Source organism: Pseudorca crassidens, chromosome 2 (assembly GCF_039906515.1).
Source record: "Pseudorca crassidens isolate mPseCra1 chromosome 2, mPseCra1.hap1, whole genome shotgun sequence".
In the NCBI taxonomy this organism is placed as follows: domain Eukaryota; kingdom Metazoa; phylum Chordata; class Mammalia; order Artiodactyla; family Delphinidae; genus Pseudorca; species Pseudorca crassidens.
In genome coordinates, this window is record NC_090297.1 from 85,498,212 (window position 1) to 85,510,535 (window position 12,324).

Here is a 12,324-nt window from a genome sequence, read left to right on the forward strand (position 1 = left end):
CTCCCAAATCCAAATTGCAACCTCCAAATTCAGATTTCCAAGAGACTTCAAGACCTTTGGATGTGGATGCTTTGTCATTAATTCAAACTCAACTCCTTCAAAATGTACCTCATCGTACATTCCCTTCTAAAGAATATGTTATTCAGATTTTCAATTTCAGACTGTATTATTTTTCCAGTCATCTGATAGTGTTAGTAAGCAATGAATGTAAGAAACAACCTAGATGTTGAATAATGAGGACTAGCTCCCCAATGATGCAACTGTACAAAGAATGTTATACTGGTGTCAGGAATGACACAGAAAAAAAGAATGTATTGACATAGAAGAGTGATTATCCTGTAATAAGTGAAAAAATTAGTGATGAACAAAACAGACAAGGTCTCTGGAGCTTACATACAGAAAAATGTAAATAAAACTACCCACCAACCAACTGAACACAAAATTAAAACCACAGATCATTCATCACACTGTCACTTGTCTCCATGCATTATCTTAGGTATTCCGACTAGCCTGAAATATAACCTAACACTTTCTTCACCCATCAAGCTCCTAATCATCCTTCCAAACTCAACTCATTCATGCAAGAATATGCTTCCTGGGGCATTTCCTTAATAGACTTCATATAGTTGTCTAAAGTAGCTGACTCTTTTCTTTGATATTTTATCATTTAAAATATGGCTGTACCTCAGTAGTCATCATACTGTGCAGTACATGTTGATTTTCTCTTCAAACAGAGCATAAGCTCCTTGAAGGCAGAGACTATAACCTATTCAAATTAGTATCTCCATTAGAATTTGAAATATTTGCAAAATATATGTTTAGATTACATTATATCATATTATATATAAAATACTTACTCTTAAAGGCAAATCTGCCCCTTGTAGAGACAAAGATAAATAAAATCACTTTCCCATAAGGCAACTCTCATCATTTATATCTTTATAATTATTTTTAATACACAATGCTTTTCGACATTCTCATTGTCCTTTGTTGGATATCTCATTTACCTTCTATTTTCTGAAACTGAGGAGTCTGCTAAAGTAGTTAAAAGGGTTAAATACAGGAACTTGAATTTTAAAAAATTCCCCCCTTCTCTCCACTCTCTAATTCAGGAATCAATTTATAATCTGGACATCACCACAATCTCTCTGGTTGTTCAAAATGCACTTAATAGAAACAAAAAGAAAACTACAGAATCAAAAGAGACTGAAGTGATAAAGAACTGAGATCAGGATGGAGGGCAAGGGTAAAAATAGAGATTAAGGAAAAACTAAATATTCAGCAGATTTTTAGAGAGTAAAAATAAAAAGTAACACTTCTTTTATAAAAGCCATTGTCAGCCACATGAGATATTGAGAATGAGAGAGATGTCTAAAGATGACTTTTGTAAAAATTTCCTTTTTCCCCCTCAGAATTTTTTAGGGGAGACTGAGAAAAGATTTTAGTTACTTACAATTCAATCTAAAAAAAATAACTCGATGACATGCATAGACCATGAGAGTTCCCAAATTTATATGAGTTACACTTAAATGTTCTCATTTCATTTCCATCTACAAAATCCTTCAAGGAGCTTCACTACCTGCAGAATACAGCATTATCTCTTCAGCACTATATAACCCCAGTTGTGATCTGGGCTCTTCCCTTTCCCTACACTTTCTAATCACATCTTTCACCCTTTCTAATCTCATCTACTACCATTCCCTCACAACATCTTATACTTCAGTTTATTAAACCACTTACAATTTCTCAAACAAAACAATGTCATTAATGCATCTATGCATTATGACTTTTTATTTTTCCTAAAATGTTACCTCCTGCCTGGCTTTTCTGCTCTGAAAATTACAACTAATCCTGCAAGAGTCAGTCTTGCTGTCATCTCCACCAGGAAACTTCCCCAGCTATCCACAAGCTCACCTGTTCCCTTATCATACTCTGTACTTGGTTGCTTACATGTATGTGTCTCCCATCTAATTTACTTTCAGCACCAAGCATAAGACTTAACAGAAAGATGCTTAAAATATTTGTTGAATGCATCAGACTACTGTCCATGGGTACTTAGCCTCTTTTTTACATCAGTTCCCATAAGATGATAATCAGTTTAGATGAAATAATCATTAACTGTATTCCAGATATTTAAAAAGTCCAATATTCTATTATTTTAATGTAGAGTAACATTCGACTCTTACCTCTGGAAGACTACTGAATTTATTAGCAAAGCCTCTCAAAAGAGCCATCTAGTAGCAATGGTAAATAACTGTTCTAGGCAATCAAGTTCCTTATGTAAATACAGGCATTCTATAATTCAGTCACACAAAGTGACGTAAAAATTCACCTCACAATTTTGCTAGGATCCAGCTTAAAATAACACATTTTTAGGCCCTCCATGACTTTTAACTTCCAGATTCAAATGGACTCCTTTGGTTCCAGGTAACAGAAACTAGGTTCAGAAGATTATTATGAGGGTATAGAAGTATCTCATGTAACAGCAGGAAAACAGCAAGGCATCCAGGAAGAGCTGGGAATCCTCATGGAAAGCCATAGGATCTGTCTCTTGCTCTCTCTTCTGTGTGCATCTAGGTTTATTCTGTCTCTGCAAACTGACTTCCTCTGCTTCATTACCCAGAATGGTTGATATTTTATAGGTCTAGCCCAGACATTTTTAACTCTACATTTTAAAACATTTGGAGAGTTTTTTAAAAATTCTGATATCTTGGCAAGAGAGACTCCATGCTAATTACATCAGAATTGCTCTGAGTAGGACTCAAGCACTGTAATTTTTAAAAATCTCTCCAGGAGACTGCACTGTGCATCCAAGCTTGAGAATCATTTCTTTAGCCGTATTAATGCTTCTCCTAATTCTTATTCTCAAGTGAGACATTCAAGTTTAGCCACCATCATCTTAAATGTCTACATTTTTCATATAAGCTGGGCACATACTCTAAAAAGTGCTTAACTGCTTAAAAGGCATTAGTTCTGACAACCATCAATACATTTTCCAAATATTAAGGCCCACTGTAAAAATAGGTCACTTACTTTATTCTCAAAATGAACAAGATACTTGTCTATTTGCAAATAATACTTATGCTGGGCCCAGTGATAAGTGTTTTGTACTTATTCTCTCTTTTTGATCACAACTCTTCAAGTTAGGCACCATTCTCCTATTGAAGATGAGAAAAGTGAGGTTCAAAGAAAGTAAATTACTTGTCCAAAGATAAGCAGCTAATATGTGGTAGAGCAAGATCTGAATTCAGAGCTTTCCCTTACTACATTATATCAAGTTGCCCCTATTTACATAAACATTGTTTTTCTAAAGTATTAATGCCCTCAAAATAGGAAACTGACTTAAAAATTATTCATGATGGTTTGATTAAACACACACACACACACACGTACACATGCACTTTAAAATCTATTATCAAAAATGAAAAGTAGGGCTTCCCTGGTGGTGCAGTGGTTAAGAATCTGCCTGCCAACGCAGGGGAGATGGGTTTGAGCCCTGGTCCGGGAAGATCTCACATGCCGCAGAGCAACTAAGCCCGTGCTTACTACAACTACTGAACCTGCGCTTTAGAGCCCGCGAGTCACAACTACTGAGCCCACATGCCACAACTACTGAAGCCCATGTGCCTGGAGCCCGTGTGCCTGGAGCCCATGCTCAACAACAAGAGAAGCCACCACAATGGGAACCCCACGCACCGCCACAAAGAGTAGCCCCCACTCACGGCAACTAGAGAAAGCCTGTGCACAACAATGAAGACCCAACGCAGCCAAAAATAAAATTAATTAATTAATTAATTAAAAAAAAAAAAACCACTGGCAAACAGACTCTTACACCTAAGGTCCAAATTAAAAAAAAAAAAGAAAGAAAAATATATACCAGTCAGATATTAACGAGATAATCAATCATAATGCCTTTCATTTGAGAATAGAAATAAAAACAAGTACAATGCTACACTACAATGACCTATTATTTTATTATTACTCTTTATCACTGGTATTCTTCTATTATACCTGGCTGGGTCATGGAATCACAGACAGAGAAATTTTCATATATAATTGTTATTCTGTTGAGGGAAAAGCAAATCACATCATAATTATGTATCCCAATTTCACTTTTTCCCTAATTTGCTTTAGTAGAATGATTTTTTTTTAAGAAAGCACTGTTAAAAGCAAGACTATTGGTAGTGTTATGTTTAATTGAAGAAGAGAAAATAACTATCACTATGTTGCTTCCAATTTAAAATCCTCAAAGAGCTTTCACTTACTCACTTTATTTATATTTCATTGTGATATAACTATAATGGTCCCTATCTTGGGGTACAGCTGTTCTAGAAGCATCCATTCTGAAATTATTTTAAGGCAAAGAATAAATAACATTGTGCAGCTACTTACAGCTAGATTAATTCATAGGTTGGATTAATGCATTAATTAACTCCAGCTCAGTTACTTTGCCCTTTGAAGAAATATCCGAGGGAAAAAAACTTACAAGGCAGAAATTAATTTGGATTAGCTGTTTCCATGATGGAAAAGCCTAGGTACAGTGATTATAATTATAACATAAAATCAGATTTCATTTCTCCATTTTGAGAAATTATTATTTATACTGAAAATTTTAGAAAGATATGAGTCTATAAAAAAGTTTCTAAAAAATAATGATCCCATTTTATTCACTTAAAGGACTATATTCACATTGCTTTTAATAAGATATTTGTAACCTGAACACAAAATAAGGCTACAAAATTAAATGATATTAACTCAAATCAATGTGATCTTTTTTCTCCATCTAAACCCTATCTTCACGCCTAACTACCAGCTGTTAAGCAACTTAAAGTAGTATCATGCAAACATTCCTCTGTTCTTCAATAAAAAAACTATTCCTCCCTTAGTTTTTCCCATTTACTTTATTATGACACTGCCATTTATCCAGCTTAAGCCAAAAATCTGTGAATCATTCTTGATATTGTTCTCTCTCATTCCCCATTTCTCTTCCACCAGCAAATCTAATGACAGTGTCTCCAAAATATATGAATCCAAGCACTTCCATCCATTTTCACTGCCACCATTATCTCTTACTGGGACTATTTCTTACTGGTTTCCCCAGTTTCCCCATTTTCCTTGCCTCCTACTGAAATCCACTCTTTACTTTGCACCAGAATAGCCTTTTAAATACATAAATTTTATTGTTTAAAATTTTTCATTGGCTTCTCATTGCATTTTGTTAATATTCAAACTCTTTATTATAGTCTACAAGATCCTTCATGATTTGGTCCTGTGTCCCTATCCAAACTTACCTTATTCCACTCTCTATATAAATATACATATCAGTCACATGTGATTTCCACCAAACTCTATCTTTCCCTGGGGGTCTGCATGTACTCTTCTACCTGGCATGTTTTGTTTTTTTTTTTTTTGTTTTTTTTTCCTTTAATTCTTCAGTTTCCATGTAAAACTTTACTCCCATTTTCAAGTACCAGCACTTTTGGCAACTGCTATAGACTGAACTGTGTTCTCCCCAAATTCATATATTGAAGCCCTAACCCCCAAGGTGATGGCATTTAGAGACTGGGCTTTTGAGGGTTACTTAGGTTAAGATGAGGACGTGAGGTCATGAAGGTGAGGCCCTCATGATGGAATTAGTGCCCTTATAGGAAGAGACACCGGAGAGCTAGCTCACAGCTCACTTGCGCTCCTCTCTCCCTCTTTCTCTCTCTCTCTCTCTTTCTAGCTCACTCTCCACCATGTGAGTACACAGCAAGAAGGTGGCCACCTACAAGCCAGGAGAACCCTCACCAGAACCCGATCATGGTGGCACCCTGATCTCAGACTTCTAGCCTCCAGAACTGTGAGAAAATAACTTTCTGGTGTTTAAGCTACCCACTTCATGGTATATTGTTATGGTGGCCTGAGCTGAGTAATAGAGCAACCCAATGTAGAATCACCAATGAGTCAAGTGAACTTGTAAAACATGCTTCCTAAATCTCATGTGTCCCATGACCTAAAATGTTTCCTAGGCATATTCAATTTCTCAACAATATTTACAAAGTGCTTACTATATGGTAGACATTGTGACCAGGTCTAGGGACAGAGCAGTAAACAAATTACACTTTCTAGTTTCATGGATCTTATACAAAGTGATGGGGACTAGGGGGTGGGACACAAACACAAACATAGATTAGTGTATCTCTGTGTGTGTGTGTGTGTGTGTGTGTGTGTGTGAGATAGTGTGATTCATAATGAAAGGTATATATTTGGTCTTTGTCCTGTTTTCTCACACATTGCTCCTAAAACTCTTGGACTTTCCTCAATGATGAAAACAATGGAAGTGTCTTTTGCTATGTCAATGAGGTGACTTTTGGAAAGAACCAAAGGATGGGGGCTGGTTGCCAGGAGAATCAACCTTGTGGTAAGTCGGAACTTTCAGTCCCACCCACCTGTCTCCCTGACCTCAGTGGAGGGGAGAGGGGCTGGAGGTTCAATCAATTGCCAATGGCCAATGATTTAATCAATCATACCTAGGTAATGAAGCCCTATAAAAATCCAAAAGAACAGGATGTGGAGAGCTTCCAAGGTAGGAATACCAGATTTGGGTGAGAGTGGTGTGCCTGGTGAAGGCATGGAAACTCCGTGCCCTTTTTCCATATCTTGCCCTATATAATAATTCTTCCATCTGACTATTCCTGAGTTATATCCTTTTATTATAAACCAGTGATCTAGTAAGTAAAATGTTTCTCTGACTTCTATGAGCCACTCTAGGAAATTAATTGAACCCAAGGAGGGGATCATGGAAACATCTGATTTATAGCCTGTCAGAAGTACAGATAACAACCTGCTCTTGTGATTGGCATCCTAAGATAGAGGGGGGTCACTGGAACCTCCTATAGCCTATTAGTCAGAAACACATGTGATAACCTGGGCTTGGTGACTGGTATCTGAAGTGGTAGAAGGGAGGAAGGTGTCAGTCTTGTGGGATTGACCCCTTCCCTGTGGGATATGACACTTATCCCCAAGTACATAGTGTCAGAATTGAGTTAAATTGTAGGATACCCAACTGGTGTCCTGAGCATTGCTTGGTGGTGTACAGAACCACTCCCGCTCTACACACACATGTTGGTATTAAGTCCAGGGACCCAAAATATTGTGTTTTAAAGTGGTTTTCCCTCAGAAATAGAATGCAGAATATGTGGGTTAAGGAATAGTATGGCTGGGGTCAGGGAAGTTTTCCATTTGGTACACACAGAGGCTTCTTTAATAAAGTAACACCTGAGCAGATACCAGAAGGAGGTGAGCAAAGGGTCATGTGTGTATCAACAGAGTTTTGGTATACCCTTTTCATGACTTTGAAATGCATGGCCCAATTTATCAGTTTAGTTACGGCAATAACATTGGTTTCTACCTTCTACTAAGTATAATATCATCCATTAAGAAAACAGAATGTATCAGTCTCCCAAGGCAATAGAAATAAAAGCAAAAATAAACAAGTGGGACCTAATCAAACTTATAAGCTTTTGCACAGCAAAGGAAACCATAAAACAAAAAGACAACCTACGGAATGCAAAAAAATATTTGCAAACGATAAGACTGTCAAGGGATTAATTCCCAAAATATACAAACAGCTCATACAGCTCACGATGAGACTGTCAAGGGATTAATTCCCAAAATATACAAACAGCTCATACAGCTCAATAACAACAACAAAATAAACCCAATCAAAAAATGGGCAGAGGACCTAAACAGACATTTCTCCAAAAAAGACATCCAGATGGTCAATAGGTAATTTCTCAACGTTAATTATTAACAAAATGCAAATCAAAACTATAAGGAGTTATCATCTCACATTGGTCAGAATGGCCATTAAAAAGTCTACAAAAAAAAAAAAATGCTGGAGAGGGTATGGAGAAAAAGGAACACTCCTACACTCTTGGTGGGAATGTAAATTGGTCAGCCACTGTGGAAACCCATATGGAGTTTCCTTAAAAAACTAATAATATAGTTATCATATGATCTAGCAATTCCACTCCTGGGCATATATCCAGAGAAAACTCTAATTTGAAAAAATACATGAACCCTAATATTCATAGAAGCACTATTTACAATAGCCAAGACATGGAAGCAACATAAATGTCCATCCACAGATGAATGGATAAGGAAGATGTAGTATATATATAGTGGAATATTACTCAGCCATGAAAAAGAATGAAATAATGCCATTTGTAGCAACATGGCTGGACCTAGAAACAGTCATACTGAGTGGAGTCAGACAGAGAAAGACAAATATCATATGATATCACTTATATGTGGAATCTAAAAAATAATACAAATGAACTTATTTACAAAACAAAAACAGACTCACAGATATAGAAAACAAACTTATGGTTTCCAAAGGGTAAGGGGGGACAAGGATAAATTAGGAGTTTGGGATTAGTAGATACAAATCACTATATATAAAATTGATGAACAACAAAACCCTACTGTATACCACAGGGACCTATATTCAATATCTTGTAAAAACATTATCATGGAAAAGAATTTAAAAAAAGAATATATACATATTTGTATAACGGAATCACTTTGCTGTATGCCAGAAACTAATACAACATTGTAAATCAACTGTACCTCAATAAAATTAATTAATTTTAAAATTAATTAAGTTGTAGTAAAGAAAACAGCATGTAGACTATTACACAGAACCTCTACTTCATACAACCATAAGGGTTGGTTAAAAGGATAATACAGTACTTTAAGAAATGGCTTCTGTTAGCCAAGGATCCCTCCCCAATAATAAATAACATGTTGACAAATTTTCAAGTGTCAGTCAAGAAGGTAACAATTGCCATATTCACAGGCCCAGGGGCAAATGCGGCGACACTGCTGACAAGATGTCAATGACTAGTGTAAGAAAAGCCTGGTGACCAGCACAAGGTGGTGCCTGACAGCAAATCCATGTAGTACAAAGGAGTCAGTATGAGCAAGGTGAGAGTGATGAAGGTAAATAACAGAAGCTGACATTTAAGAAAAGTGACAGCAGCAATGTTAAATATTAAGACTTGGAATAAAAAGTTCAAAATTGTAAGTCAACAACCTATCAGGCAATCCCTGCTTTGGTGTTAAGCTATTAACTCTGTATTTCTAGGAGAAGTCTCTGATATAGGCTAAGGTGGGGATAGGATGCAGGGAGAAAACCAGTACAGTCTCTCAGAGGTTATTTTGCCACCCTCAACAAGTCAGTTAGGCCTCTTTAAGACTCATTTGTCTCATCTTTAAAACAACGATTGTGAAGGATGTTGTGGGAATCAAACGAGAAAAACTGTAACACTGTTATGCTCATTTTCACCCTTCCATTTCCATGTTAACTGTACCCCACCACCTGTTTTAGCAGTTGAAAGTAGTATTTATCACCAATGATACGAGTGCATTTGTAAAATCTACTTCCTAAACCTCATGTGCCCTGTAATCTTCAGCATATGCAATTTTTCAACCACAGTTATCAAGTACCTACCATATGGTAGGCATTTGTTGTCCAATCACCTACTATAATACAGGCGTTGTTCTAGGCATCGAAGATACCATAGAGAACAAAACTGACGAAACATCTCATTGAAGGCTACATTCCCATGGGATGTTGTCCTGCAGGCAGTGACTATGCAATATATGCTAAGTCATCTAAAAATGAAATAACATCATTTCGAGGGGTGATTGTATGGATTACAAAAGCCCAGTACCTTTGTTCTCATCCCCACTCTGGTACAAAGTTCTCTGATGACTAGCAGGAACTTACCTACGCATTCTGCCTTCCACAAGCTCAGCTAAAGTTCAGCCAAAAGAACACCACGAGGAAGAGGATGCACAGTTACTGAAAAGAACAGCAGGGCTGAGGATGAAAAAACTTGGCTACAGCCCCAACACGGCCATCACAGAGTTTCAACACCTTAACGGTGGCATTACATTTCTCCTGTTCTTTTTTGTGGATCTTATTGCTGTCTTTATCTCTTTGAGGATCTTTAACATACTTATTTTAAAGCCCTTTCAGAAGATAGTTCTATTATTCAATTCTCCTATAACTTGAATTTAATCTTTCAAAGTCTGTTCTTCAGCTTCCTGCCCTATGTATTAAGGGGTTGAATCAGATGATATTCATATCTCTCTCAACCAACTTCAGCATAGGTTTTCTCATTTGTAAAATGGGGGAAAAATGGTTACTCCAGAGGTAATTTTTCAGTGTAACATGAATGTTAAGCTCCTAAAAAGGAAATGAGCATGTAGCAGGTATTCAGTAGATTAGATTCTTTATTTTTAACATGTATTATTTGGGTTTCAGAACCATAAAAAATTTATAATTTTGTCCTTTTTATGGATGAAAATAGTGAGGCACAAGATAACACATCAGAAACTTTAACTGGTTTCAAGTCTTTAAACTGGGAATTCCACCTCTATAAGTACATTGTGCTGCCTCAGAGCCATTAGTGAGATAACCAAAGGGCAATATGACATTCCCAAAGGTCTGAAGGGAGAATTAATGAATAATTAAGTCAGGACTTGAACCCAGGTCTCTTGACTTTTAGGTTTCCATTATGTCACCTTATCAGGATAATTTTCTTTTTTTTAATTTTTATTTTATATTGGAGTATAGTTGATTAACAGTGTTGTGTTAGTTTCAGGTGTACAGCAATGTGATTCAGTTATACATATATCTATTCTTTTTCAAATTATTTTCCCATTTAGGTTATTACAGAATATTGAGAAGAGTTTCCTGTGCTATACAGTAGGTCCTTTTTGGTTATCTATTTTTAATATAGTAATGTGTACATATCAATCCCAAACTCAGATTCTTTACAGCTTGTATTAAGAGTCAACTTTAATAAATCATTGAATGCAGAGAATAAAATTTTAGCTAAAATTTTCAACTGAGTTATTTTGCATTTGAATTTCCCCCAGCAACCTAAAGAATTTTAGTTCTTTGTTCTACTGTGATATTGTCCTTAGCCCTATACAGCTCCAGGCATTAAGGTGTTAAAGATTTGGCATAGAATTCTTAACGTCTATAGCCCATTTGGACCAAGTGACACTGCAGTGGCTAAGTTCTTTCATTCAACATCAGCACACGCTGAGATCAGGTTCTGTATGGCATGGATCAGAATTTTCAGAGTTATTTTTTCTACCCATTCTAATCTTGAGTTATCTGCCTGAAGTAGCAATCTACTGCTATATTGGTAAGGAAATATTCTGCCTTTATGGAGACAATTTCATTTTAAATTACTTTTCAGGTCAAATGCTGCCATTTAATAAGGTTTGGAACCTTATACAAAGTCAATAAAAGGTGTTAAAATTACTTATTAGTCATGGCATTTTCTTCCCCTATCACCAACTAGATAGTTTTGTTTTGATAGCTCCATTAGATATAGGCTCATTCCTCAGTTTTTCCTTGATTTCCTTTTACAACATATAGATGATATAAAAAATAAATCCCCCTTCATATGCAAAAAGGTACACATTATTAAAATTGAAATTTTTAATAGAAAAAGTATTGTCTCTGATACTTAATAATTACTTTAAACATTAGCTAGGGAATACATCAAAAATTAACATGAATGTACCACCAAAGGCAAATTCTATAGATAGCACTATAGGGTTTATTGTATGCTTATTTACAACACTTAAAATGGACTTTATTTTTCAATAGCTGTAAGCGAATTTAACTTTACTACTTCCCATTGAAAGGGATACAAATTAGATCACATGCACTTCTGATTCTTTTTCAGTCTGAAGGTCCAGTTTCCCAATAAGCAATTGGGCTGAAGTCATCTCAATACTGTGATCCTGACCAAGTGGAAAAACTTAGCATGGAAACAGCATTTAGCCATGACATACTTCAATATTATTTTTCGGAGGCTATCACTACCTCAAACTAAATCCATTATGATTTAAAACTGTCTTTTTATTGATATTCATTGTTTTTCAACCTGACAGTGGCCAAAGATTTATACCAATTTTCTTTTAACACAGGAATTAAAGAATTTGAAATATATCTTAGAGGACACTTTTTCAATAGGCCTCAAGATTTTAATACAGCTGTCATTTGAAAAGCCTTACCTCCTCTCAGTTGGAGAAGGGTTTAGAGAAGAAACCAGCTCCCTTGATAAGACTGTTTTTATTTGAAGCAGTGGAGGATTCAAAAATTAGTATGACATATTGATGATGCCTTTTTTGAAAGGCATTTTTATTCTCTAAGTAGAAGAAGACTGTAGAGGGCTGTCAATCATTAAACCACAAATGAAGTCCTTTGCCTGGCTAAGATATTTGCAACTATACCAATGCTGGTAAACTAAC

The 12,324-nt window shown here is 36.0% G+C and overlaps 1 protein-coding gene across 1 annotated transcript in view; it reads right to left on the minus strand.

Annotated features, from left to right (window-relative positions):
* DPYD (dihydropyrimidine dehydrogenase) overlaps positions 1-12,324 on the minus strand; it is an 806,187-nt gene that overhangs the window by 398,407 nt on the left and 395,456 nt on the right. The window lies entirely within an intron of this gene.